Raw genomic sequence first — 17,973 nt, forward strand, 5'->3', positions numbered from 1 at the left:
AACCCAAAATCAGCAATTGATGGTAGGTGAACCTAATTTAAACCATTTGTTATGTTGTAAGTTATTTCCTATGTTGTGTTTGTGTTTTCTTTTTGGTTTTTATTTTTAATAAAATAGTAATTACTTCATTCTAAGTGTAGGTCTTGACGATAAGGATAACAAGAGTCGTCCTTAACATATATAAGATCTAAGGAGAATATAAATTTGAAAGCCTCTTTTTTTGTATTTTTTTGCACATATAAATTAGGCAAGGGTGGAAAACTAGCACCAAATATAAAAATTCAGAAATTTTTATATATTTATAATAACAAAAACTTAATTGTCATTCCAAAAAAGAAACTGAACAAACGACTAAAACAAAATATTATTCAAATATAATTACAAGATATATGCATTATTTTACATATGTTGTTATATTTTTAAATATATATTGAAGTATTACAAGAATTGCACATGCGAAACAGGAAATTTTAAAAGACTTTTTTAAAGATAATTTTAAGAGACGGTCCGCGAGTTATAACCCCAGAGCATCAAAACAAAAGTAACACAAAAACCCCATCAAAACAAAATTAACACAAACACCCCAAATTTAAATGTTGGTTTCATCAAATTTTATGATGAAACCAAAATAAAATTTGATGAAACGAATATTTAAATTTGGGGTTTTTGTATCAATTTTTAAAAATTTGGGATTTTTGTATCAATTTTGTTTACGATGGAGTTTTAATGGATCCCAACATTTGAGTGGGATTTTTGTACCACAAATTTGGTCACCTTGGATTTTTATTTATGTAAGATGTTTCTTATGTTTCCCATACTAGGTGTTTGCATTACTAAAAAAACCTAGCAAAGATAAATATTCGTAGTAAATTTTTGTATTATATATATATATATATAACCAAGAGTCACATTTTTGGGTCCTTTTTTTTTTTATAAACAAATCCAAAATATATATTAACTTGCACAAGGAATTACAAAGTTTAAGATAGGAAAATCCTTCTTTCTTAGCTTCTCAAAAAACAGAGATCTTTGCTCACACACTAAAGCTTCAGTAGTGAAACTTTTGATTCTAGAAATTCTAGCCTCCTTCGCTAGTTCATTTAGAGATAACATAAAATTCATATTTCTAAACAGAAAACACACATTACTAACTGAATTAAACAAGACTAAACATTTTGACACACTATTTTGCACCCTCTAGTGGATTTGAGAAGGAATGTCTCCATTGATTGTATTCGTTAATGTCTTGCAGTCGTTCAAAAAACAGCATGAAGATAGCTTCAATTCTTTGATCCACATTAGAGCTTGCTGAAAGGCCCTAGCTTCTGCATCTAGTGGGCTGATCGCCCACCCTGAGCCTGCTCTGAATTTACAACTTCCTCCTGATTTATTGTTGAGAGAAATAGCAAAACCCATTAAGTTATCATGATCTTTATAAGAAGCATCAAACTTGACAATCCAATCAAAATCATCTAGATTGATCAAGTCCTGGTTATCTTGTAGTTGTTTAGTTCCCTGAGTTGGCTTATCAATAGGAATGCCCAAAAGTTCTTTCCTAATCATATTAATCAGTTGCGAAGGATCTAAAGTCCCAACACAACATCAATTAGAGTATTTTCCCTGTCTTTTTTTTATTCCCATCGGCAGCTTCAACACAGACCCATCTTCTACTGTCTTTGCACCATGGTCTCGGTGTCATTGGACTGTCTTTGCACCTACACCGTGGGCCTCCGAATCTCATAATACTGATGGTATTTTACCCATCCAAAAAGTCCAAAGATGGAAGAAAAAGGAGGGGTAAAATAATAAATTCGCACAAACCCTAACTATAAAACCTTCACTAGTCCCTCCCCTTCTCTCTGCCTAGCAAGAACTTCAAAATGTCCATGATCCAAACATTGTGTTTGTTTGTTTCATTTCACTCTGTCTGTGATTAGATGGTGGAAGGCATTTACAATAAAGTTTAATCTCTTAGATTTTCATGCTTTTAAAAGATCTGATATTGGTGCCATTTTTTGTGAATTTGATGCCCTAATATTTCTTGGCGGATATGATCCATAAACACCTAATGGCGTTGAAGAGGCCATTATGTCTTCATAAATCAGGTCTGGCCATGAAATGTAGGCTTATATTTTAATTTTAAGTCAAATGCATTTTGAAGATGCTTCAATTGTAAGAATCCTGTTTTCAAATTGATTTTCTTACATTTTGCTGGTTTTGATTCTGGGCAGTGATTAGAAAGAGAGAGGGCTCTAGTGGGGTAACATAAAATTCAATCTCTCTGATTTCTTGATTAAGAGATAGATAATATGAATTAGGTGCCATCTTTTGAATCATAGTAATAAAAACCTCAATGTGAACTGGTGGTATAAGCAATCATTTATCTAAATCTATGATTCAAGAGTATTTGGTATCTTTTGAATATCTAATCTTCTCTATTATGATGAATTTCAGATTGATTTTGTTTTTCTACAGTGATTGAGTCAAAATTACACTTGATATGAGCCTATGTATATTCCTGCTATAACTATACAGATTGTACTAAATTTTGTGTTTCTATGATAATATTGCATTTATTTGGTTTATTGAGTGTGAAGACTATGTATGATTCCTTTGCAGTTGCTTATACCAAAATGATGCAGAAATTTAAAAACAGTTGAGATTTGTGTTTCAATTGGTAGTGGAAAGACAACCGTAGGGGTTTAGTTCAGTCCCGGTTTGTGTACTATCTTCATCTCACACTTGTGATTTGAATTCACTTTTATCAACTTTTATTCTTTTTTGGATGTTTTGTTATAGATTTTCCATTATTATGTTGTTCTGATGGATAAGAGTTTTGGGTTATTTATTTGCAGATCAGATGGAAAACTCTAGACTTACCAAGGGCCTCTCTCTTGCAGCGGTCAGTCTAGAATCTCAGTTTGCAAAATGCCATGATTTTTCAGTAATTTAGTTACATGTTTTGTGATATAGAGCATATGAGGATATAGAATTATAAAGAACACCATCTTTCGGGACTGAATGGCTTAATGCCTTGGTGACATATTCTGCAATTCTGAGGCTTGTAGGTCTTAATTTCGTTATTCACATTCTTAATTTTATTGGCGACCAGTAACAAACTGCTTAGTTTTCAACTGTCCTGCTTGGTTATATCGATGGTTTTACCTCTAAAAATTCTGGCTACATTTTTAATTATTGAATTTGAATTTCTGTTAGATTATGAGTACATCTCTAGTGTTTTAGTCTATGATCATATAATTTGCTACAATTACAAAATACCCGTGCTTCTGATAGTAATCTATGAAGCTAAAAAGGTAAAAATGGTTGACTTTCTTGATATGAGCCATTATTGATAGTTTGGAGGACTGCTACCACTACAACAGTATAGTGTGTCATAATCATTTTTCATACACATCGGTATAAATTACTTGAAAAGATTTTCATTTGAATCTACAGTTTGACATTTTGACATGCAATTAGTGTATTTTTATTTGAGGTTACATAACATATACGATACAACAATATGCTAGCTAGATAACAACAAAAGTAAAACATTTCAAAGTACTTGATATTGAGCCTAAAGTGTTTAACAATGCTAGACAATCATTAGTTTTGGTTTTGAATATCTAGTCTTCTCTTTTATGCTATGTATTCATTTGTAGTTGTGTATGCCAATGATGCAGAAATTGAAACCAGTTGAGACTAGTTTCAATCGGTAGTGGCCAGACAACCGTAGGAATGTGGTATCCGTAGATAACGAGTTTAATTCAGTCCCGATTTGTCTACTATTTCCATCTCACATTTTTTTAATGCATAATCTTTTTTGTATGTGTTGTTTAGTTTTTTCATTACAAAATGCAAGCTTTACCTTAGGCTGTTTCTGCTGTGATCATGCAAGACAAACTGTGGGACACAGCCCTCAGTAAGGCTAGCAGTTGCAGGCTTGCAGTTCTGTATGTCAACTTATTTTATAATTGAAGCACCATTCCATCTATTAAATGTTATGCACATCTGTATGTCATCTATAAAGCAAATAGGTCAACCTGGAACCAAGCTATTTAGCTCATGATGCCTTGATTTGATGTTTGTAAGCTCGGGTAGTTACATTCCATGACTGCATACAATTTTTGCATCTATTACAACTGCTTGAGCACTGATACATCTTTTTTAGCAATTACTAATGTCTACTTTATGCAACTCTTGTTCTTAGACTTCCAACGTTGTAACATTTTGATCTTGTCCACTGTCATCTATAAAGCAAATTGGTTTTCTTGGTATCAACTTTGTGTCGGAAGATGACTAAAGAGAATGCTTTGCCAAGCGTCTTTGCTCTTGAATAGTCATCATTCATGATGAGGTCTTGGTGTAGCTCAAATGTTGTTTCTCGTGTGCGCCCTATATATCCCTTATATTGGGCCTTTTTACTTTAATAAATGGGCTACTTTAATAATTGGTCTAGCATTGATTATTATTTCCCTCTGTTAGTATACTATGTGTGTTTACTTTTTGGTTTATGGTGTTATGCTGTTGGATTTGTCGGGGGAATGGAAAAATTGATTGATATAAGCCTGTCATGGAACTGACAAAAATAAACTGCTTTGGGGTTATTTTTGTTAATTCTAACAGAAATACAATCTTTAAAAACCGAAATATTTATATGTGAATTTGCATTTTAAGTCTCTAGTCAGGTAATAGAGATACAATCTTACTGATCAGGCATTGTCAAATACAAAAGTAATGATTTCACATTGGAACAATACCTGGTCTTTAAGTTGGTGTATTTGTATGTTTCTCTAGATGGATACCTGTAATTTAAGATCTTATAAAATCAATTACTTCAATTGGAGGAGTGCTAGACTCCTCCAGTTGTCCCTCGTGATCCAAAGGTTGGAGTTAGGTCCCAAAGACCACCTCTATTAATCCTGGGGTGGCGAGTAACATCCTAGTATTAGTGGGGCGAGTTTTTGGGTCCATCGGTTTCATCTCTGAGTCCCGAGAGTAGTACTGGGCAAGTTTTTAGGCCTTTGGATCCCATTCCTGGTAAGTCTAGCTTTTTGAGTTTGGAAAATGGAAAATTCAATTCTGAATGCCTGAGATAGCTTATACACTGGGGTTTGCTTTACACCCTTACTACTCTGGATATTTAGAAGCTTGATTTTGATGACATGCTTGTTTGGTTGCTTGTAGGTATGCTTTACTCTCTAGTCTCTCTTAAACATATGTAACTCTTTTTTTATCCCTTTCTGATAATTTGCTTGACTTTCATCACATGCTTATTGGTTGGGTTGTAGGTATATTATACTCTCAGAATTTTAGATTCTAGATTCGTATGCCCCGTTGGTGTTAAAATGCTTGCTGATTTGCTTTTAGGACAAGCTTGTTAGTTAGTATCAGAGGACTTATGAACTGTTCTGTGCTATTTTGGATTGTCTTCTTGCTTCATTTAACACCATGATTATAATCTCTTGGATCTGTACAGGGTTCTAAACCAACTGAACCTCTCCTGACCAGGCTGCACCTAGCACATAAACTAGACATTGTCTTCTTTTCTGAATCTAGAGCCTTAAAAGCTACGCTAGAGGCTACTTCTCTGCTTGTGGCTTTGCCAATTCCTGCATGCTCCCACCTGTTCGACTTTCAGGGGGTTTGGGACTGTCATGGAGAGACAATTTAAAGTTGGAAATCATGCATCAGTCTAGGACTTGTGTCGTAGATAATGTAGAGATCGAGTTCCTCTTTCCATTCTTTTATGGTCATCCTAAGAAATCAGAAAGGCTAAGTGGCTATTCCATAAGTTGTGTCACCAATGTAACTATAAAGCCTTTACTAGTCCCGCAATGCCTATCTCAGTAGTTCTACAGCTTCTCTCTGCCTTCAAAATTTCAGTTATCCGACCATGTTTTTTTTATATCTTTCTATGTGTGACCTTCACAGTGCTTAAAAAGTGTGAGGGTGTAGGTTCTCTTGATTTTGAGAATATTTCTTGGCGGAGATGATCCACGGACACCAAAAAACGGCTAAGAGGCCATGGATCATCTCAGGCCAAGGAATGTAGGCTTTATATCTTAATTTTTTTGTTAAGTGCACTTCGGCTAATATTACATACAGTTTCGCTTAACCTTGTTCAGTAGATTTAGCTCTCATTCTTAAAAAAAATCTATGATTCAAATATATGAGGTGTCTTTTGAATATCTATTCTTCTCTTTATTATAGATTCAATTGATTCTATTTTCCTACAGTGATTGAGTCAAAATTACACTTGATATGAGCCAATATTGCTGCATTCACTGTAAAAGTATGACATTTATTGGGTCTATTGAGTGTGAAGGTTACGTAAGAAATTGAAAACCAGTTGTGATTAGTTTTATCAACTGGTAGCGGCCAGACAACCATAGGGAAGCGGTACCCACAGATAACGGGTTTAATTCAGTCCTGATTTGTCTACTAACTCCATCTCACATTTTATCATATGAACTCATTTTATCGACCTTTAGTCTTACTTTTGTGTTATTTGATGCTTCCATTGTTATGTTGTTTTTGATCGTAGTTTTGCTGTTAGTATTATATTGCAGTGAAGAAGTTGATATTTTCTGTCGGATTTTGTTAAAAGGGAATGGAAACATTGGTTGATATAAGCTTTAGAGAAAACAGAAGTCTACTACACATATGTCAGAAAATGAAGTAGAATTAATCGAGGCTAAGGAGAGAATCGAGAAATGTGTAGCAGATGAAGGAACCCCAGGTAACTCATACTAATCCCTTTTTTTTCCTCATTAATCGTATTGTTCTCAAACTGCTTTTCTAGTCATGCTAATTTATACTGTTGCTTCTCATATTTCTCGAAACTCTGAAGTTTATGTATGACTATATGGTTGTCCATTTAGTTAGTTCTCTTGGAATCCATTGTTTGGCATTGTCCATATTTTAAGTTTATGCTTTAGGTGATAAATTTAACTTGGAAGGGTTCGCTTTACACCCTTACTATTCTAGATATTTAGAAGCTTGATTTTGATGACATCCTTGTTGGGTTGCTTATAGGTATCTTTTACTCTCTTAAACATAGATAACCTGTTTTTACCCTTTGTGATAAATTTTTTGACTTTCTTCGCATGCATGTTGGTTAGCTTGTAGGTATGCTATGCTGTCATAATTTTAGATTCGTATTCCCCCTTGGTAATAAAATGTTTGCTTATTTGGTTTTGAGACAAGCTTAGTTAGTATCATAGAACATGCTGTTCTGTGTTATTTTTGGATTGTTGTGTACTTCATTTAGCACCATGATTAGTATACTATCTTGGAACGGTCACGGCATTGGTTCTAAACCAACTGAACCTCACCTAAACAAGTTGTGTCTAGCACATAAACCTGACATTTTCTTCATTTCTAAATCTAGAGCCTAAAAGCTAAGCTAGAGGATACTTTCTCCTCGTGCGGCTTTGCCAATTCCTGCATAGTCCCACCTGTAGGACTTTCAGGGGGTTTCGGATTTTGGCTTGAAGAGACCATTTAAAGGTGAAAATCATGCATCAGTGTAGGGGAATGATCACACAATTATTACTTATGTTGTAGATAATCTAGAGATCGAGTTCCTCGGCTCCTTTTATGGTTATCCCAAGAAACCTGTAAGTAAGGCTAAAGGATTGGCTATTCATTGAGTAAATGGCTAAGGAAGTAACCACCATGTATGATTTCTTTGCAGCTATGTATACCAATGATGCAGAAATTGAAAACCAATTGTGATTAGTTTTGTCAAATGGTAGCGGCCAGACAACCATAGTGATGCGGTATCCACAGATAACGGGTTTAATTCAGTCCCAGTTTGTCTACTAACTCCGCCTAACATAAACTCACTGTAACAGTATGCTGAATCATTTTCATTTTTCACACATCAATATAAAATTGCATGAGAATTGAAAGTGCAGGTTAAATTCATTTAGAACGACATTTTGACATGCAATTAGATACAACAACGCTAGCTAGATAATCAACAAAAGAAAGACATTTTGGAAAAACTTGATATGAGCCTAAAGACAATGCTAGGTGATCATCAGTGTTGTTGTTTTCAAATTTCTAGTCTTCTACTGACTGCATACAATATCTGTGTATCCTTTTCACCAATTATACCCTCCTACTGACTGCATACCATTTTTTGGATCTTTTTCATCAATTAGAATAGTCTGCGACGGTTTTGTGCACTGATACAATGTCTGCAGCTGGTAGTAATTCTTACTGCAAAACTAATTCTTAGACTTCCAACATTATAACATTTTGATCTTGTCCCCTGTCATCTATAAAGCAAATAGGTCGCCTTGGTATTAACTTTGTGTCCGAAGATGACTAAATGATAATACTTTACCAAGTGTCCTCGCTATTGAATAATCATCATTCATGTCGTGGTCTTGGTGTAACTCAAACTTTGTTTTTCACGTACACCTTATACCCCTTGCATTGGTGCCTTTTTTTTAGTGATTAGACTAGCATTGAGTATTATTTTACCAATAATTCTTGGTTACCAAAGAGTCGGTTTCGTAAAACTTCTGACACACACAACCCTTGTGGGTAAAGTACATCCACTGCTTGTCTTCGTAGGGGACTCACAAGGCTGTCTGTCGTGATTTGTTTCCGGACCAATTCTTGATATACGTAGAATTATTGTTATTTTTCTATTAGTATATTGTGTGTGTTGCAGTACTATCCTTATACCTTGGATTATGGTGTTATGCTGTTGGATTTTTCTAAGGGAATGGGAAAATTGATTGATGTAAGCTTGTCATGGAACTGACCAAAATAAACTGTTTTGAAGGAAAATTTTGTTAGGAACCAGTTTAACATAGTTCTAAGATTGTTTATTTTGGCCTTCTCCATCTTATTAATATTACTCTGTTGGAATCATGCCTGGTCTTTGAGTTAGTTTCTCTTGTCTCTCTGAATACTTGTAAATATGCCTTTGAGTTAGTCTTCTATTGTCTCTCTGGATAAATTGAGATCATATAAAGAGCAAAAATAATATAAAGGCCAAGAGTTGGGTCCCGCAGGTTATCCCGACCCTCACGGAAGGGACTCACACCCATAAATACCCCCTGGTAATCCATGGGTTGGGAAGTCAGTTTCTGTGAGAGTCGGGATAGTCTGCGGGACCCAGCTCGGTCAATGTAGGAGCGCAATATAAAGAGTTGATGGATTTTTACCCCAGTGATCTCCACCCCACTTGGCTACTGAAACTTTTGGGGAGCTCAATTATCCTATGTTTAGTTTGAGAAATTTCCTTAAAAAGTTGACATATATATGCAAGAGATCATTATGATTTATGGAAGCAGCCGGGCTAGATTCACTAGTTATCTCGTGTGGCCTGTATGGTGGACCCTTGGTTCCAGAGATCTGTCCCTTGCTAATTCCGGGGTAGGGAGGTCTATCCAAGAATTAGTGGGGGCTAGTTTTTGGGTCCGCAGATCCCACCCCTTAGTCATGCCCTAGGATTAGCATGCGACAGGGTTTTGCACCTGTGTCCCATTCTTGAGTCACGCTGGACAAATTGCTGGACCAATTCACAATGAGTCTAGGATTTTTGGTTTGGAAAACCGAAAACTCAATTTGGATGCCTCAAAAGTATTCCATTTGTTAAAAGTGCAGCTAGCATTTTGAAAGGTCCATCGCTTCCATCAAATCCAGACGACTTGGAGCAAGGGGATAACCCGTGTTATTTGGTTGAAATGTTTCAGCTTTTGTGACTTTTCTCGTTTGCTGACAAGGCCCGAGCGAGGCCTGCAATGATTGAAGCATTCTGATGCAGGAGGTAGTTGAAGTTGAATATAGGGTGGTCTCTCTTTCTCTTTGTTCTTAAGGAGTTGTACAACACATCTTAGCTTTTTAGGGGATGGAGAAGATTATCTTTAAGAGGCTTCTCAGGAGCACTCTCTTGCAATTAACCATCTTATCAGCCACTCAAAGAAGGGCGATGATTGTAGATCTCCTATCATAAGGAGAACCACCCAGTTTGCATCACTGAACCCTTGCAAAGTTTGAAGTCCTTTTGTAAAGAGCAAACCATGATTGATAGTACCTTTGACATGCCGCAAAATCCTCTTAGCAGCACTCATATGAACATCAGTAGGTTGATGCATAAACCGACATACCTGGTTAACAACAAAATTGATTTCTGGCCTAGTCCAAGTTAAGTATTTTGTAAAACACCAACCACAGATCTAAATTCAGTTGCGTTGACTAGAGGAGTTCCATCATGAGCACTTAACTTTCCAGAAGAAGAGGCTGGAGTAGAACAAGGCTTAGCACCAACCATTTGTGTTTTATCCAAAAGATCTAGAGCATATTTAGTTTGAGTAAGAAAAAGTCCCGAGTCATTCCTCTGCACTTCCAAGCCCAAGAAATAATAGAGAGCACCCACATTTTTAATGGGAAAATGAGAGCTTAAGGCTGTAATGAGTTCAGTGCAATAAGTTGAGGAAGTACCTGTCAGAAGGATATCATGTACATAAACAAGTAGAACTGTTATTTTGTTTGCCAATTTTCTAAACAAAGAGAGATTGATCTGCTGAGGAAGGCTTGAAACCCATTGCAACAAGAATCTGATAAAGCTTGTCATACCATGCCCTTGGAGCCTGTTTGAGGCCATAAATGGATTTATGAAGCTTACAAACATAATGTGGCTTATCAGCATCAACAAAGCCTTGAGGTTGCTCCATAAAAACATCTTCTTGTAGATCTCCATGTAGGAATGCATTACTCACATCCAATTGGTGAATTTGCCAATCAAAATGGACAAGACAACTAAAGAGAGAAGAAATCTAATAGTGGTTGGTTTTACTACAGGACTAAATGTTTTATTGTAGTCCAAACCAGCATGTTGGTGAAAACCCTTCACCACAAGTCTAGATTTGAACTTGTCAATAGAACCATCTGCATGATATTTAATTCTGTAGACCCACTTGCAGCCTACAATGTTCTGACCAGGTTCAGGTTTCACAAGAGACCAAGTACCAGCATTTTCTAATGCAGTATGCTCATCTTCCATATAGTTCTTCCATTTGGGAATTTTGATAGCCTAAGTGAAACAAGTTGGAGTGATATGTGCTGTAGGACTAAGTAAAGCTGCTGGAAGAAGATGTTTTGTAGCAAAGTACATCTTAGGATTTGCAATACCAGATTTACCCCTAATCTGCATGGAATGCTCATTTTGAACCAGTGGTTGCTGAGAAACTGAAGAAGCAGTAGGTGCTGAAAGTGGTAGTACAGTTGAGTCTAAAGAAGTACTTGTAATATCTGTAGACTGAGTGGTTGAAGACTTAGAAGCTGGAGCAGGAAATTCCTTTGCAAAGTTGTCATAGCATAGATTTGAGGTAGATGTAGGAACTGATACTATGGAAGCATAAGGAAAAACAGTTTCATTAAAAACCACATGCCTTGAGATATATAACTTGCTAGAGATGGGATCCAAGCATCTATATCCCTTTTGCTGAGAACTATATCCAATAAACACACAAGGAGCACTTCTTGGAGCAAGCTTATGAGAAGTGTAAGGTCTTAACCAAGGATAGCACACACATCCAAAACTTCTCAAAAAAGAGTAATTAGGGGTTTTTCCAAATAACTTCTCAAATGGGGATAAAATGCTCTTAGTGGGAAGTCTATTAATAGTATAGTTTGCAGTGATGAAAGAATCAACCCAAAATGAATCAGGGAGATTAGCTTATATAAGAAAGGTTCTACCAACATCTAGTAAATGCCCGTGCTTAGCTTCAGCAACACTATTTTGTTCTGAGGTATATGGACAAGTGTACTCATGTTGAATACCATGGAGTTGAGTAAAAGCTGAAACTTCTTTGTTAATGAATTCTCCACCACCATCAGTTCTGATGGTAACAATCTTAGTAGATGATTGATTTTCTATTTGAGTTTTGAACGCAAAGAAAGTAGTCTTGAAATCATATTTAGCTTGTAGAGGAAATAACCAGCAAAACTTAGAGAAATCATCAATGACATTAACATAGTAGAGATATACAGTGTTTGACATTACAGGAGCAGGGCCCCAAATATCCATATGTAAAATCTCTAAAGGTTTAGAAGTACTAGTAGTGGAAATACTAAAAGGAATCTTGTGAGATTTTCCTAATTGACAGCACTCACAAAAGAGTGGTGTTTTTATTACATTGCAATCAAACTGTTTACACACTTTTTGTAGGGTTTGAAATGATGGATGAGCTAATCTGTGATGCCAGATAGCTAAAGTAGCTTTACTGATGTGGAGAGCTTTAGGTTGTGGGTGAAAGTTAATTGGATATAATCCATTAACATGAGGGCCCTGCAGCAGAATCTTCCCAGATTCAAGATCTGCACAGTATAATCAGATGGAGAAAAAGTGATGGAACAATGATTATCAGTGGTGAATTGGTGAACTGATAAAGGTTAATTGGTACATGGAAGACATTTTGAAGAGTAAAATGCTTAGCTGAAGTAGGTAAAGATACATACCAGTAGAATGAATAGCCATACCTTCTCCATTAGCTGTCTGAATATACTCATATCCATCATAGGCAGTGTAATCTTCAAGAGCAGAACTATCATTAGTTATGTGATGATTTGCGCCACTATCAGCATACTATGGATTCTCACCAAAAATGTTAGCTGCATCCAACATAGCTTGTAAATTCTTTGGTGGTGCCTTCCCTTGAAATGCAAAGTTTTACCTATTTTAGCATTCTTGAGCCAAATGATCAGCATCACCAAAAATTTGGCATGAAATCTTTGCACCAGAGACTATAGATGCAGGAGATGGAACTGAGGTAAAAGTTGGAGCAGCAAATCGAAATGACTGTGAATGAGAAGGACCTCTATATGATGGATTAAAAGGTCTCTTGCCTCTGTAATTAGGACTATGTCCACCTCTCATAACAGAATTAGGATTTCGAAATGAATTAAATGATGGATATGAATTGAATTGAGAAGGTTTGTGATTGTTATAAACTAGAAAAGCCTTATTCTCAGTATCGACAATGACATACTTAGATCTAGTTGAGATAACAATTTCTTCACTAAGAAGCAGATCTAGTTGAGATCTAGTGGATACCGTACTCGAATAGACATAGCGAAAGCATCAAATGAAGAGCTCAAACCTGATAAGGTTGTTACCACAATTTCACTGTCACTGACAATAGATCCTGCAGCAGCCAAAGCATCAACAACTTTTTTGATGTCAGAGAGGTAAGTTGTGATAAATCCATTTCCAAGACGAATTGACTGCAATTTGGTGCGTAGCTGAATGGTATGTGTAGCAGAAACTTGTGAAAAGCGATTTTGAATGTTCATCCATAACACAAAAGCAGATGTAGCACCAGCAAAGTAAGGAACAACAGATTCTGACATTGTAGAATAGAGAAGAAGTGTGATTGTTGAATCTTCATCTTTCCACAACATATAGGCAGGATTGATTGCAGCTGCAATGTGTTGAGGCAGACAAACATTTGTACCAGTAAGATAATTAGTAGCTCTGAATTTTGTTAAAAGAGCAAGAATCAATGATTTCCAAGTAAGAAAATTATCCTCTTTGAGTTTGAGTAACGATATTAGCCAGTTGATGAAGAGGATACTTAGAAATTGATTTAGGAGGATCCATAGAGCAATTGATGATAAACAAGAATCAATCAAGAAAAGAATTATTCAAGAAATTAGATCAAGACACTAGATCTAGAAATGAGCTACTGAGAAACACAATGAATCGAGTGATGAAGATAACAAGAAATCGAAACAGAAACAAAGAATCACTCGTCTGTAGATGAAGGATTGAGCTCAGAAGAAGCCATTAACGGCGAAAAAATTTGCATCGAATCCCTCAGAAATTATCATTTCTGAGTCTGATACCAAGATAGAATGATTAATGTTTCTCACAAAATGAAGTTACCTTTAACAGACAGGACTCAGAGAGAGATTAATACTCTCATTACAGAGACAGATAACCACACATACAATTGACCAAACAATGTAAGACACGTGTGAGTGACAGCTCATCTTGACAGCACGCAATGACAGGTAGAGTGACAGCTAGACAAACAGTTACAGTCACACAGTTATAGTTACAGAACAATAATGACTAACACAACTTCCACTAGAACTAGTTCTACCACCAGTAAACTTTGTCTCATACTCATTACCTTCTTCATCTTCTAAATACATTTTTAGTGCTTCCTCAGTTAAGTGTTTGTTGCATAAGTCAATTGGAACATTCTAAAGAAATTTAACATATATAAGAAGACAAAAACGGATTATTGATGTTTTTTATTTTTACTTCCACACAAGAGTGGAGGTTTGGAGAATTTTATAACTACATCTGATGTTATAAGTTTACGAGCCAAAGACTGCACTGAAGTGTATCGAGAGTTTATTTGGAGTCATCTGGGCGCCGTAGTTGTAAATATTCTCCAAACCTCCATTCTTATGTGGAATTAAAGAACATTGATAATTCATTTTTCTTCTTATATATGTTAACTTCCTTTAAAATGTTCCAATTGAAACCTGCAACAAACAATTAACCATAGAGACATTGCATATGTGGTTAGACCGTTAGAGAACGAAAAAGGTAAGGAGTATGAGAAATTGTTCATTGTAGATAGAAGGGATTTTACTGGAGGTTGGAGAAAGTTGGCTTTGGATCATGAGTTTGACGATGGTTATGCCCTATTGCCCTTGTATATGATGACTCATTGACAAAATAAGATTTAAGCGATCACCAACCTCTCTCTTTTCTTGCTTGAAGTTGGTATCTTTTAAAGTTGGTCGTGACTATGCTGTAAAACGATATTGATATTTGTACTTGGACGTACACATTTATTCAAAGGGTCTGACAGCGGGGGTGAAGGAAAGGAAACGTGTAGAATATAAAAAATTTTGGAACCAAGATCTGTTTCGGAAGAGGATGCTGAACAAAGCGTCAAGCCATAAGGAGACAAACTCGTAAGGATCTATCAAGCGATACAACCACCAAGTATTTGTTGGATGCGTGCATCAAGTCTGATGTCAAGTACCTTCCTCAAACAGCAACGTGGATGTTGGATAAGGTATAATATAGTGGAATCTGGATGGTAATCCTATTTAGAAGTGATATCTATCGCGAGCCGGCTTTCATGTATACTTTGAAAGGAAGAACCTGTCAGTAGGGATCAATATCTTCAGATCCAAGCTGAAACATAGAGGGCGTGCTTGATCAAGGACCTGAGTTGTTGTGCATCTCAAATTGGTTTACGATACCTTCTTTTTTGAGCTTTATCGCAAAAGAGCGTCGCTGAGGTTTTTCTTTTATTGTTCTGATGGCAGCTTGTTGGATACTTCTTGGAGACATTTGTTAATCCAACCTTTATCATTAACCATCCTCGGCTAATGAGCCCCTTGGCCAAGTGGCATAGATCGTACGTGTTTCATGCTATCATGGATATTGTCTTTATGTTATTTTATATTAATTCATCTTCAATGCATATACGAAGTTGAATGATCCTGCATGCGGTACAACAACGTGAGCGCTTTGCCGAACAGTTAAAGGTGCGTGTATACTCATCATCTTTATCTTCTACGTTTGTTAAGTTGCACCCCTGTTTTTATCTAATAAATGGGAATGTGATTTCAGGACCGACAATCTGGTGATGAGGAGACAGTGACATTAGACGAAACATCTTGTACGGCTTTGGATTACGGATTGCCCCCTACTGGTTGGCGCTTGGCGATTGACCGGCTCACTATGCTGCTTACTGATTCCCAAATCATCAAGGTGGTCCCTGAACTGGGCTGTTTTGAAATTTCTGTCTATCATATCACATATACATAAGCATGTTGCCGTTAATGTCATGTTAACTTTGCTTTTTAGTCTTGTATAGTACAAGACATGCTGTTTAGCCATATTGTGAATCGGGTTCGCTTGTTCTTGACGCGGCTAATTGCTTCCAGCATTGTGTGAAATGAGGACGAGGAGGAAGGGGTCCTTTATTTTGTGGAAAGAACAAATCCAAACGTTTTCCACAGATGCCAACGTCGGGGATGTAGCTCAGATGGTAGAGCGCTCGCTTAGCATGCGAGAGGTATGGGGATCGATGCCCCACTTCTCCAACATTTTTTTTTTTTTTTTTTGTACTTGCTTGCAACAAGATGCTGCAACTGTTTATCCTTCTATCTCAACAGACGAATGATCACCAGGTTCTTTCGACGACAAGAGAGTATGCAGCAAAAGAAGAGAGTATAGAGTGGGGATAGTTCACATGCAATCTCCCCTTGAGAGTACAAGTGTCTCTGCATCAACAGATGTATTGTTGGTACATTGTTCCCTCTAGAGTCGTATGAAGTATGAACATTTCATAGATTCTGCTGATACTCCAAAAACACTTGCACTGCAAACAAAGAACATCTGAGCTAAGTGTCTCACCACACACTTCCAAGATAGAGAAGTAACGCAAAAAGATACAAAGCTCCAAATGTAAAGCAGATTAATACTTAATGAAAGCCAAAGCTATACTTTCTATGACGTAGTTGGACACATCTCTGAACAAGTATTCGTCTCTGCTCTACTTGCCTGTTTCCAAAGCTTCAAAGCGACTTGATATAGATAAGCAAATGCATCTACTTTCCCTCAACAACTGTAAATCCTCAAGGCATATCGCATGTCTCATCGTACTTTTCTTCATTAGGATAAGTGACTTGGTTCCATAGCTCATCAGATGGTGCTCCTTCCTTCTCTCCTGCTAATGCATACATCCCATTTCCAACTACCTTCTTGATTCTGTATGGCCCTTCCCATTTGTACTCCATTTGTCGCTTATTGTTTTTCTGATAAGACGATTTTTGTCTCAATACCAAATCTCTTTTTTTGAATTTTCTCATGCTAACTCATTCGTTTTCTTGTGCGGTTGTTATCGCCTTCACTGAAGTTGTTCTCAGCTCACTTTCCTTGTTCAAATCATCCACCATTAGTCGCTCACTTCTCTTGCTATCTTGTATTTGTTGCTTCTAATTTCTTCGCTTGCTTGCACGTTCTTCATATTTGTCGACATCAATATCATGGCAAGTTTTTCCTTCATTTGGATCTCCTATGATTACTCCAACACCTTGAGGTAGCGGGAACTTTATCCATTGGTGGAAAGTTGAAGCGCACTCCTAGAATACCATGCAACCATGGCCTTCCTATCAGAGCATTATAAGATGATTCTACGTCAACAACGCAGAATACTATTTCTGTTGATATACTTCTTAAAGGAATTTGCATCTTCACCTCTCCCTTTGGGCTGTTGGCTATCCCGTTGAAACCATAAATTTTGTATGTTGAGAGGATTAGTTCTTCATCTCTACCATCCATAGTCTTGTATGTGTGATAAAACATAATGTCTACTGAACTCCCAGGATCTATCAGTATTCTGCTTATAGCCCATGTGTTCGCATCCTCCTCTTCATCGTCATCATTCTTTACCTTTGGAATGATTTCTAACTTGACTACCAATGGTTTCTCATCGTGTGGTTAACTTTCGCAAACTTTCATTGGTTCTTCTGTGTAAGCCGAACACTTTTTCTATCCCAGGTCTTAACATATTATTACTGATGTAATTTACTAGAAAGATGTTTTATAAATGATGAAATGATCGAATGGTACCCACTGGTAAACCTTCAACCATTGCAGAGCTTCTCCAGTTAGGCTGGCAGGGAAATATTTACAGAGTACCGCATCGTTTGTTTCCCATTGCAAGAGAATCTGCATTAGGCTCTTATATGTTGCACCGCACATGTGCTTCCATCAAAGATGTTAGTAAAGGCAGGGTGATTACACTTAGGCGGAATGACTGCACATTGTATTCGCCTAGAGAATGATGTTTTTCCAGCTTCTTCTATCGCTTCATCCAGTTGTTGTCTGCCTCCCTCTCTTCGCGTGGATATCATTTCTCTCATCTCTGCTTTCCTCATTCGTGATTTGGTCTTCATTTTGCTGCATAG

General features: G+C 36.7%; 2 long non-coding RNA genes and 3 other non-coding genes across 7 annotated transcripts; all 5 read left to right on the top strand.

The window, feature by feature from the left end:
* The first annotated feature begins 1,875 nt into the window (after positions 1-1,875).
* On the top strand, positions 1,876-7,830 carry LOC113284186. Of its 3 annotated transcripts, XR_003327979.1 has the most exons (4): positions 1,876-2,105; positions 2,856-2,902; positions 6,611-6,742; positions 7,700-7,830. It is a non-coding gene; the product is annotated as an uncharacterized LOC113284186 (long non-coding RNA). The 3 variants fall into 3 exon arrangements; XR_003327978.1 differs by lacking the exon at positions 7,700-7,830 and having other exon boundaries at positions 6,611-7,007; XR_003327980.1 differs by lacking the exons at positions 6,611-6,742; positions 7,700-7,830 and having other exon boundaries at positions 2,856-4,378.
* Positions 2,973-3,064, top strand: LOC113284773. Its single transcript, XR_003328387.1, has one exon. It is a non-coding gene; the product is annotated as a small nucleolar RNA SNORD96 family (small nucleolar RNA).
* On the top strand, positions 3,260-3,346 carry LOC113285055. Its single transcript, XR_003328566.1, has one exon. It is a non-coding gene; the product is annotated as a small nucleolar RNA U36a (small nucleolar RNA).
* A 6,574-nt stretch (positions 7,831-14,404) lies between the features above and the next one.
* Positions 14,405-16,061, top strand: LOC113284185. Its single transcript, XR_003327977.1, has 3 exons — positions 14,405-15,543; positions 15,629-15,769; positions 15,876-16,061. It is a non-coding gene; the product is annotated as an uncharacterized LOC113284185 (long non-coding RNA).
* Positions 16,032-16,104, top strand: TRNAA-AGC. The gene has a single exon. It is a non-coding gene; the product is annotated as a tRNA-Ala (tRNA).
* The last annotated feature ends 1,869 nt before the right edge of the window (positions 16,105-17,973 follow it).

Source organism: Papaver somniferum, chromosome 5 (genome assembly GCF_003573695.1).
Source record: "Papaver somniferum cultivar HN1 chromosome 5, ASM357369v1, whole genome shotgun sequence".
Classification (NCBI taxonomy): Eukaryota; Viridiplantae; Streptophyta; class Magnoliopsida; order Ranunculales; family Papaveraceae; genus Papaver; species Papaver somniferum.